Source organism: Nematolebias whitei, chromosome 12, assembly GCF_014905685.2.
Source record: "Nematolebias whitei isolate Nwh7 chromosome 12, NemWhi1, whole genome shotgun sequence".
NCBI lineage: Eukaryota > Metazoa > Chordata > Actinopteri > Cyprinodontiformes > Rivulidae > Nematolebias > Nematolebias whitei.
The window spans coordinates 11804490-11814374 of record NC_056509.1 but is presented as its reverse complement, the minus strand read 5'-3'; positions in this window follow the sequence as shown (position 1 = coordinate 11814374).

Below are 9885 nucleotides of genomic sequence, written 5' to 3'. Positions count from 1 at the left end.
AGGACCAGGAGGATGGATCAACAGGACCAGGAGGATGGATCAACAGGCAGTCAGGGAACAGAGATGAACAACCTGAGGGAACAATTAGAACAAAAAAATACATAAGCAGGATTAGAAGAAACTCACAGACAAGAAAATTAACTCAGTTCTGTGAAGAAAAATGTTAATGGAAAATAAATTGACATATTTTTCCAAAAGATCAGATGAAGACAACTGGCATGAAGAATAACTTCCAGCTCCATCTCAATGTACCTGTGTTAGTTTAATAAGTGTTTTGTTACTGTCCTACAGTTTATTGATGCTGATATATTCTTGTAATAATTCTTATTTCTTGTTCTGTCTTGAAAGAGTCTCATCTCAACTTGACCCATGATCACCAAACACTAAACTAATAATATAAAACTAATGTCAATGAACAGTCCTGCAGTAAATACCAACTTTGTGAAGGTTATGGTGTTAATTTTATTCAAACATCTTGATTCAGCTGTTATTGATTAATAGAAGACAGAAAATGAGATCTTGAACCTTTGTGATACTTTGAATGCAACATTCAGTTCATGAAGTCATTCTCCTCTGGTTTACCTGGAAAACATGAAAACATGGACTCATCTCCACAATCACGTTTTTATTTAATGATATTGTCACAATTTATGCTGCAGTCTTTGACAAATGATCTATAACTTGAACTAAATGACGTCAGTCTTGTTGTCATGTTGTCATCATTCTTTGTTAAATCAGATCTCTCTTGTAAATGAGTCCTCGAGGCTCAATGGGATTAACCTGTAGAAATAAAGGTTGAATGAATCTCTCAGGAAAAAACACCAAATATTTTCTAGTTGAGTTCAGTAACTGGAATTACCATAAATTTAAAAAAGACCACCTTTCAAAATTTAAGCAGTAATAGATATTTTAAAACGTTGAATTAGAAATAGACTCGTTTAAACCGTCATGTTGCAGAGCAGCTGCAGTTAAAACACAACTAGCAATTTAACATGTTTCATTAACTAAAACTGGCGACATGAAGTATTAATGTTGATAAATTGTGGTACAGAACAGTCAGATAACGCTTCACAATGGCAAAAAAGTGTCGCATTTGCATCAACTTACCAGGAAAACACGGAGAATGTACTACGTTCAATGCTGAACCCGCTGCTGTTTGGAACTCTTTGCCGCTTCATGACCCACGTGACTTCCGCATTCCATTCTTTCTATGGGAGTCTATGGGAGTGTCGCAACTCTCTCTTTACAGGGCTCTGACTGCGCCTAATCCAACCCAAAAGGTGGGATTGAATGGTGGCATGATGTTTCGGGGGTGTTACCCAACCCTATAAATACAGGTCCTTCTCAAAAAATTAGCATATTGTGATAAAGGTCATTATTTTCCATAATGTAATGATAAAAATTTAACTTTCATATATTTCAGATTCATTGCACACCAACTGAAATATTTCAGGTATTTAATTGTTTTAATACTGATGATTATGGCATACAGCTCATGAAAACCCAAAATGCCTGTCCCAAAAAATTAGCATATTTCATCCCACCAATGAAAGACAAGTGTTTTTAATACAAAAAATGCCAACCTTCAAATAATCATGTTCAGTTATGCACTCAATACTTGGTCGGAAATCCTTTTGCATGAATGACTGCTTCAGTGCGGCGTGGCATGGAGGCAATCAGCCTGTGGCACTGCTGAGGTGTTATTGAGGCCCAGGATGCTTCGATAGCGGCCTTAAGCTCATCCAGAGTGTTGGGTCTTGCGCCTCTCAACTTTCTCTTCACAATATCCCACAGGTTCTCTATGGGGTTCAGGTCAGGAGAGTTGGCAGGCCATATGAGCACAGTAATACCATGGTCAGTAAACCATTTACCAGTGGTTTTGGCACTGTGAGCAGGTGCCAGGTTGTGCTGAAAAATGAAATCTTCATCTCCATAAAGCTTTTCAGCAGATGGAAGCATGAAGTGCTCCAAAATCTCCTGGTAGCTAGCTGCATTGACCCTGCCCTTGATAAAACACAGTGGACCAACACCAGCAGCTGACATGGCACCCCAGTGACTGTGGAAACTTGACACTGGACCTCAAGCAACGTGAATTCTGTGTCTCCTCTCTTCCTCCAGACTCTGGGACCTTGATTTCCAAAGGAAATGCAAAATTTACTGTAATCAGAGAACATAACTTTGGACCACTCAGCAGCAGTCCCAGGCGAGATGCTTCTGACGCAGTCTCTTGTTCAAAAGTGGCTTGACCTGGGGAATGCGGCACCTGTAGCCCATTTCCTGCACACGCCTGTGCACGGTGGCTCTGGATGTTTCTACTCCAGACTCAGTCCACTGCTTCCGCAGGTCCCCCAAGGTCTGGAATCGGCCCTTCTCCACAATCCTCCTCAGGGTCCGGTCACCTCTTCTCATTGTTCTGCGTTTTCTGTCACACTTTTCCCTTCCCACAGACTTCCCACTGAGGTGCCTTGATACAGCACTCTGGGAACAGCCTATTCGTTCAGCAATTTCTTTCTGTGTCTTACCCTCTTGCTTGAGGGTGTCAATGATGGCCTTCTGGACAGCAGTCAGGTCGGCAGTCTTACCCATGATTGCGGTTTTGGGTAATGAACAAGGCTGGGAGTTTTTAAAAGCCTCAGGTATCTTTTGCAGGTGTTTAGAGTTACGTCGTTGATTCATATGGTTAGGTTAATAGCTTGTTTAGAGAACCTTTTCATGATATGCTATTTTTTTGTGACAGGCATTTTGGGTTTTCATGAGCTGTATGCCATAATCATCAGTATTAAAACAATTAAAGACCTGAAATATTTCAGTTGGTGTGCAATGAATCTGAAATATATGAAAGTTTCATTTTTATCATTACATTATGGAAAATAATGACCTTTATCACAATATGCTAATTTTTTGAGAAGGACCTGTGTGTATAGATGACTCTGTGAAACTGGGGCTGATGAACTACCGGAGCATGTGGATACACAGGACATGTCTTGGATGGTTCCAGATGAGGAAGAACTAGGGCAGATCCGAAGGAGAGGCTTTGTTTGGAGTTATTTCCCTCCTCAGCCTGGATCATTACCCAAACCCTTTTCTTTAAATTCTGATCGGCTGTGGGACCTGGGACGGCCTCATTCTAAGAGTGGGTGAGGTAATCTGCTTCATACTAAGCCAGAATTTTCAAGAATTCCACCAGAGAGCTATGGTAAGAAGACGTCTCAAAGATATTGTCCTTTATCAATTTTTATCTCAGTTCAGAGCGGTAACTTACAAAATTGCAAGCAGAGAGATCAATTACATTTTAGATTTTATTGCTTGGTGTTGCCAATGGTTGGTTGAAGTTGTGAGAGATAACATATACTAGGTTAAGTTGTGAGTGTGGGGAGACTGTGGTGGTTTTGGAGTGTTTAAGAGAGTCAGGATGACCCTAGGGGCTCCTAGGGCGTGTCTGGCCAGAAGGAAAATAGCTGAGGCTGAACAGAGCAAGCTTACAGCTGTCCCCTAGCTCCCCTTAGGAACGGAGAATCACATTGCCAGGAGGAATAAGTCAACCTCTGGATTCTAACTAAAATTCTGTGTATTAATCATGTATCCTCTGTGTAATTGAATGTAATCACTGTGTTAGATTGTGCATACCGCTGTTCCCCTGTAAAATCATTGATTAAAGCAAAGCAAAACATAAAAATCTGGATTCTTATTTCAACACCCCCTTGTTCATGGAAGTGGAAAACTTGGTTCAATGAAACAACAAAAGCGCAGGAGGTTTTTAAAGGTTTCATAGCTTTGATTATAAAACAGCATCCATGAATCTTACACCTAGATTCTAAACAAAACCAGATTGGATAACAATTGTAACGCTAAATTAGGAGATGAGCTACCATGAACGTGCGCTTCATCATCTGTCAAACGTCCTTACTCCTGCTGCTAGGTCAGGCGAGGCACGAGGTGAGATTCAGGGTGTAGTGCACGGAAAGAAGGTAGTTAACAGTCTGGGTGAATCATTTCAACACAGACTTAAACTAAGCTGTCCTAGAAAACATCTACGGGTAATACCTGAGCCTCAGAATTAGTTTCAGACCCCTTAGAGGAGAAAGGCTGCAGTGAGGGCGTGGCACGTGTCCTGTGTCTACCACACTTGGGTAAGTGAAACACAGGTCATCTGGACAGTTGTTTTGCCTTCAGTCCGGAAGGCTTCATCAGTCAAGGAAACACACAACAAAACGGATTCTTCCTCCAACAGCTTACTCCAAAGTGGAACAAACCAGTTTTACTTGTGATAAGATGGTCTCTTTGGTACACCCCCTCTTCCATTGCCGGCCCTCTTCCTTGCTGACAGTCTTGTCAAACTGGTTGAAGTCAAGTCAAGTCAGATTTATTTATATAGCACATTTAAAACAGTAACTATTATCAAAGCACTTACCAAAAAATATCACAGCATCAAATATTAATAACAACATATTATAGCAACATGAATAAAAGCATAAAAACATGAAATATAATGAGAAACAATGAAATACTAAATCAAATCACCCTGCGTTAAATGTCAGTGAGTAAAATCAAAATGGATGAACACAATCATCAACAACGAAATACCAAATGAGATCACACTGTGTTGAATGCCAATGAAATACAGATGTGTTTTGAGGAGAGATTTAAAAATAGAGACTGAGGTGGCCTGTCGAATGTTGATGGGCAGATTATTCCGGAGTTTAGGGCCCATGACTGAAAATGCCCGATCTCCTCTGAACTTCAGCCTGGTTTTTAGTACGGCCAAAAGCAGCTCGTCTGATGATCTCAAGGCCCGAGAAGGAGTATAAGGATGAAGGAGGTCAGAGAAGTATGAGGGTGCAATGCCATTAACACACTTAAATGTCAGCAGAAGAATCTTAAAATCAACTCTGACACACCGGAAGCCAGTGAAGAGAGGACAGAACTGAAGTAATGTGCTCAAACCTGTGAGTTCCTGTTAGTAGCCGAGCTGCAGCATTTTGGACAAGCTGGAGACGTGAGAGAGAGACCTGACTGACCCCAGCATAAAGCGAGTTACAGTAGTCCAGCTGGGTTGTAATAAATGCATGGACTAATTTTTCAAGGTCGGATCTGGACAGGACGGACTTGAGCTTAGCTATCTGCCTTAGCTGAAATAAGCTTTTTTGAAGAACAGAATTTATCTGGTTATTAAACTTAAAATCCGAGTCTAAAACTATCCCGAGATTGGTAACAGACTGTTTTAGATATAGCTGAAGGGAGTCCAGGTTTGCAGGAACAGTGACAGTGGCAGAGCTAGGGTTAAATACAATAACCTCAGTCTTCTGATCATTAAAACTCAAAAAGTTTGCAGCCATCCAAGTCTTGATGTCATCAAGACATTTTAACAAAGGGCGAATGGAGGAGGAACTGTTAGGTGTTAACTGCAGATAAATCTGAGAGTCATCAGCATAACAATGAACGGAAAGACCATGTTTCCTCAGGATAGACCCTAAGGGGAGGAGATACAAAGAAAACAGAAGGGGTCCAAGAATGGAGCCTTGCGGGACCCCGCGGGAAAGAGGCTCTGAAGTAGATAGAGTGTTAGCAAAATTAACACAGAAACTCCTGTCGCTCAGGTATGAATGGAACCATTCTAACACTGCACCAGTAATCCCAACCCAGTGTTCTAGCCGGGATAAAAGGATACTGTGGTCCACAGTATCATATGCAGCAGTAAGGTCAAGGAGTACCAGGACTACAGACTGACCAGAGTCATTTGCCAGAAGAATGTTGTTGCAGACCCTAACTAAGGCTGTTTCAGTGCTGTGTAGTTTCTTAAAGCCAGACTGAACGATCTCAAGAATAGAATTTCCATTGAAGAACTCGTTTAATTGAGTGAAAACTATTTTCTCTAGGATCTTAGAAAGAAAGGTAAGTTTGGAGATGGATCTGAAGTTTGAGCAGGTTGAAGGGTCAAGTCCGGGTTTTTTTATTAAAGGAGTTACCACTGCATGTTTAAAAGTGTCAGGAACTACACCTGTAGCCATACTGCTGTTTATAATGTCAAGAACAGAGTGTCCAATGGAGGGTAGGACTTGTTTAAAAAACGATGCAGGGATGGGGTCAGCAGGGGAACCTGAGGGTTTCGTATGACCAATGACATCATTTAGAAATGAGAGGGAAATGGGTTCAAACTGGTTAAAGACTGATGTGGAGGGGATAAAGACAGAGGGGTCAGCTGTGGTGTGAGAAATCAGTGACCTGATCGACTCAACCTTTTTAACAAAGAAACTGGCAAAGTCGTCACACTTAACTGCAGAGACCTCCCTGTTGGCAGACTGAGGCACGGTTAAAATGGCGTTAATGGTACTGAAAAGAATGCGGGGGTTGTGGCTGTTTGAGGCGATGATTTGGGAGAAATTTATTTTTTTGGGATTTAACAGTGGCCTGGCACTCTTTGTAACATGATTTTAGCATGATAAAAGAAATGTGAAGTTTGTCCTTCTTCCATTTACGTTCGGTTTTCCTGCATTGACGTTTGGCTGCGTGAGTGATCTCATTCATCCAAGGGTTTGTAGTGCGCTTTGGATGCCTAATTTTTAATGGTGCAACTAGGTCAAGCACCTTACCACAGGTCTCTTGATGTACAGTGAATAGCTCATGGGTGTTCATGGAAGAGGATTCACAGACTGAGAGAGAGTTTTTAGTAAAAGCAGATGAAAAGAGCACAGCAGTGGAAGGATTAAATATTCGACAAGGCCTGGCTGGAGGGAGAGGGGGGTTGGACTCGTTGACAAAAGAAGTGTTTAAAGAAATGGGTTTGTGGTCAGAGAAAACTGCATCCCCAATTTCTAACTCAGAAACAGATAAACCAAAGGTTAACACTAAATCCAGTGTGTGGCCATGCTGGTGAGTTGGTCTTGCAACATTCTGTTCAAAGTTCAGAGACTGGATCAGATCTAGAAAGTCCTGAGTCAGCCTCTTTTCAGGGCAACAGACATGTATATTTAAATCTCCCAGAATCCAAACCCAATCATATCTGAGCAGAATCCAAGTTAAAAAGTCAGAGAGTTCAGCCATGAAGTCCTTATTATATTTGGGTGGCCTGTATAACACAGCAGAAAAAAGAGGATTTGAACGGCCCACCTCAAAACACAGCAGTTCGAAGCTCACAAAATTAGCTGGTATCTGTACCAGTTTGCAGTTTCATCGTTTTTTTGAAAATTGTTAATAATCCACCACCTTTGCCTGATGTTCTCAGAGCATTAAAATAAGAACAGTCCGGTGGTAAAATGTCCAACAGGGCCTTGAACTCACCACAGGAGAGCCACGTCTCAGTCATGCAGAAGAAGTCCAGACCAGTGGAGGAGAAAAAGTCCTTCAAGATGAACGTTTTATTAGCCAGAGATCTGGCGGTTATCAGTGCAATCCTTGTAGGAATCAAAGCAGGAGAAGTTGTCCGTGAAGTTAAGACCAGCGGTCTCAGATTTGTGGAGTTCGACCCGCGACTCCAACGACCGGAAGCCCAGCCACTGTGAACAGGTCCGCTGTGGAAGCGCAACCCGACCCGTGGGACCGGGAGGGACTCAGGTGGATTGGCGCAGCACCAGAACAGGTGATTTAAGATGTGGTCCTCATTTCAAAAGGAAGCCGCAGCAGCAGCCCGGCAGGCTTTGATCCTCGCAAGCTGTTGTAGGTGAAAAATGACAAAAACAGAAAAAACACAATCACTGCAGACAGAGGTGGAGGGCAGGCCATTCACAGCGGCACCATCTTCCCGGAAGTTGAAAACAACAAAGTCCATGCTCAATAATCCAGGTATACAATCCAACATTTTTCAGTGAGGTCATCTGGACAGTTTCTTTTTTTTGTGCTGAAACATTTTGCCTTGGGTCCGGAAGGCTTCATCAGTCAAGGAAACACACAACAAAACTGATTCTTCCCCCAACAGCTTACTCTAAAGTGGAACAAACCAGTTTTGCTTGTGATAAGATGGTCTCTTTGGTACGCCCCCTCCTCCATTGCCGGTCCTCTTCCTTGTTGACAGTCTTGTCAAAATGGTTGAAAACAACAAAATCCATGCTCAATAATCCAGGTATACAATCCAACATATCCTGATGCATGCTCAATAATCCAGGTAGAAAAATCTAAAAAAGTTAAATCTGGTCCTCTGGACATTCAAAAAACAAAACAAAGCAAAACAACAAAAGGTTCTTCAGGTTGATCCACTCTGAAAAGGTGCTATTTAAAAGACTGAGCTGAATATAGCACTTCAGACTGAGAAAGTCTTTCGGATGAAAGACGAAACGTATCTACATTTTTTTGTTCATCTGACCCCAGCTCAGCCCTGGTACACTCGGTGCATGACGACTCGTGACGACTCGTTACCTGAGCAGAAGATAAATCAGCTCTGGAACAGAGGTCCATTTCCACGCTACCTTTCAGTGTCTCTGGTCAGAGTGGCTGAGAATCGTCCGAAGTAGTGTCTAGGTACTCCGTTCAACACAATAAGCTTCCTTAGAAGTTGAGAGCATTTAATGCTCGGGGTGAGATCACAGCGAGGCGTGCTGTGACTCCGCTGAAATGGACGGACCCTTGGCTCGTGGTCCAAAATCCATAAGCTATTAGAGTAGAGACTGTTAGACCTTAGCCTCATGTTAGTCTGAAAGTTCCATTAAGACTGAAAGTTCCAGAAAGACTGAAAGTTCCAGTAAGGCTGAATAGTTCCAGGAAGTGTTGACTTTTAAAGGGTATCCACTTCCTGTTACTTAGTACTTCCTGATTGGTTAACACAACCAGCAGGGGTGGAGTTTTAGTGATGTCCGAGGGTTATTAGAAGTCATAGACAGCAGAAATGTTTTTTAAGAATGGTTAGTAACAGACAGGAAAATATTTTGAAGCAGTGAGAGACTTGTAGGTGCCAGTTCTTATTTACTGTCTGAGAGTTTTAAAACAAAGCACTTCGTTCTCATAACTTGTTCTCTGACTTCTGACAGACATTAAAACTCCACTCCTCATTCAGACAGAAGTGTAAAATGCACAATTACTTTGTAAATAGACATTTAACTTGTATAATCTAAGTCTAATGAGGTTTAAAAATCATTAATACTGTTTCAGAGTTGATTTAAATGAGTGGTTTACTTCAACATTAGAAATGGTATGAACTGAACACACTTTTGATTATCAAGATATTGTAAAATAGTAATGATAATATAAAAAAAGAAGAGTGTTCTTTCAATTGATTAATTCAGGATACAATTAAATAGTCTCTTGATAAGATAATTTGTGTTCTGGATTGAAATCAATGAAATAACAGTTCCTGTCCCCTGAAGGTGTTCAGAGACCGATTGATGTAGGAGTTCTAGTTCACTACAGTAGTGTAGATTTTGCTCCTTACAGATTACCTGTGATGGTGATGCTGATGATGATGATGAACACGGACCAGCCCGCCTCTGCAAAATCTCTGCAATGCCCCAAGTTATACATAAATTGCTAAGGATAAAACATGCAACATATAATTTGCATACATTAGAGGCATGCGATTTATAGAAGGAAAGTTTAGGAGTTTATCTTAAAGTGTGAGCTCCGATGAGTAAATTGTATTTTGGCATATTTCCTTATCTGTCTTAGGTATCAATATTGATGTTAGCTTATTATTAGGGTTTATATTGTTTAGGGGTATTAATTTAGACCTCGGAATTATAAGGGATGGGAATTGTTAGTGTTTTCCACTGTACATTAATTGTAATTACATGACACATAGCTTTTTACAGATATATTACATATAGGATTTTTGTTGACATGATTTTTATCATGTCAAAAAAGGGAATTGAAATATAATTTTATCAGATAATACATTAACTTAATGAAATGTCTAGATATATGTATCCTGTTTTGATATTTAGAATGATGTGTTAAAAACAT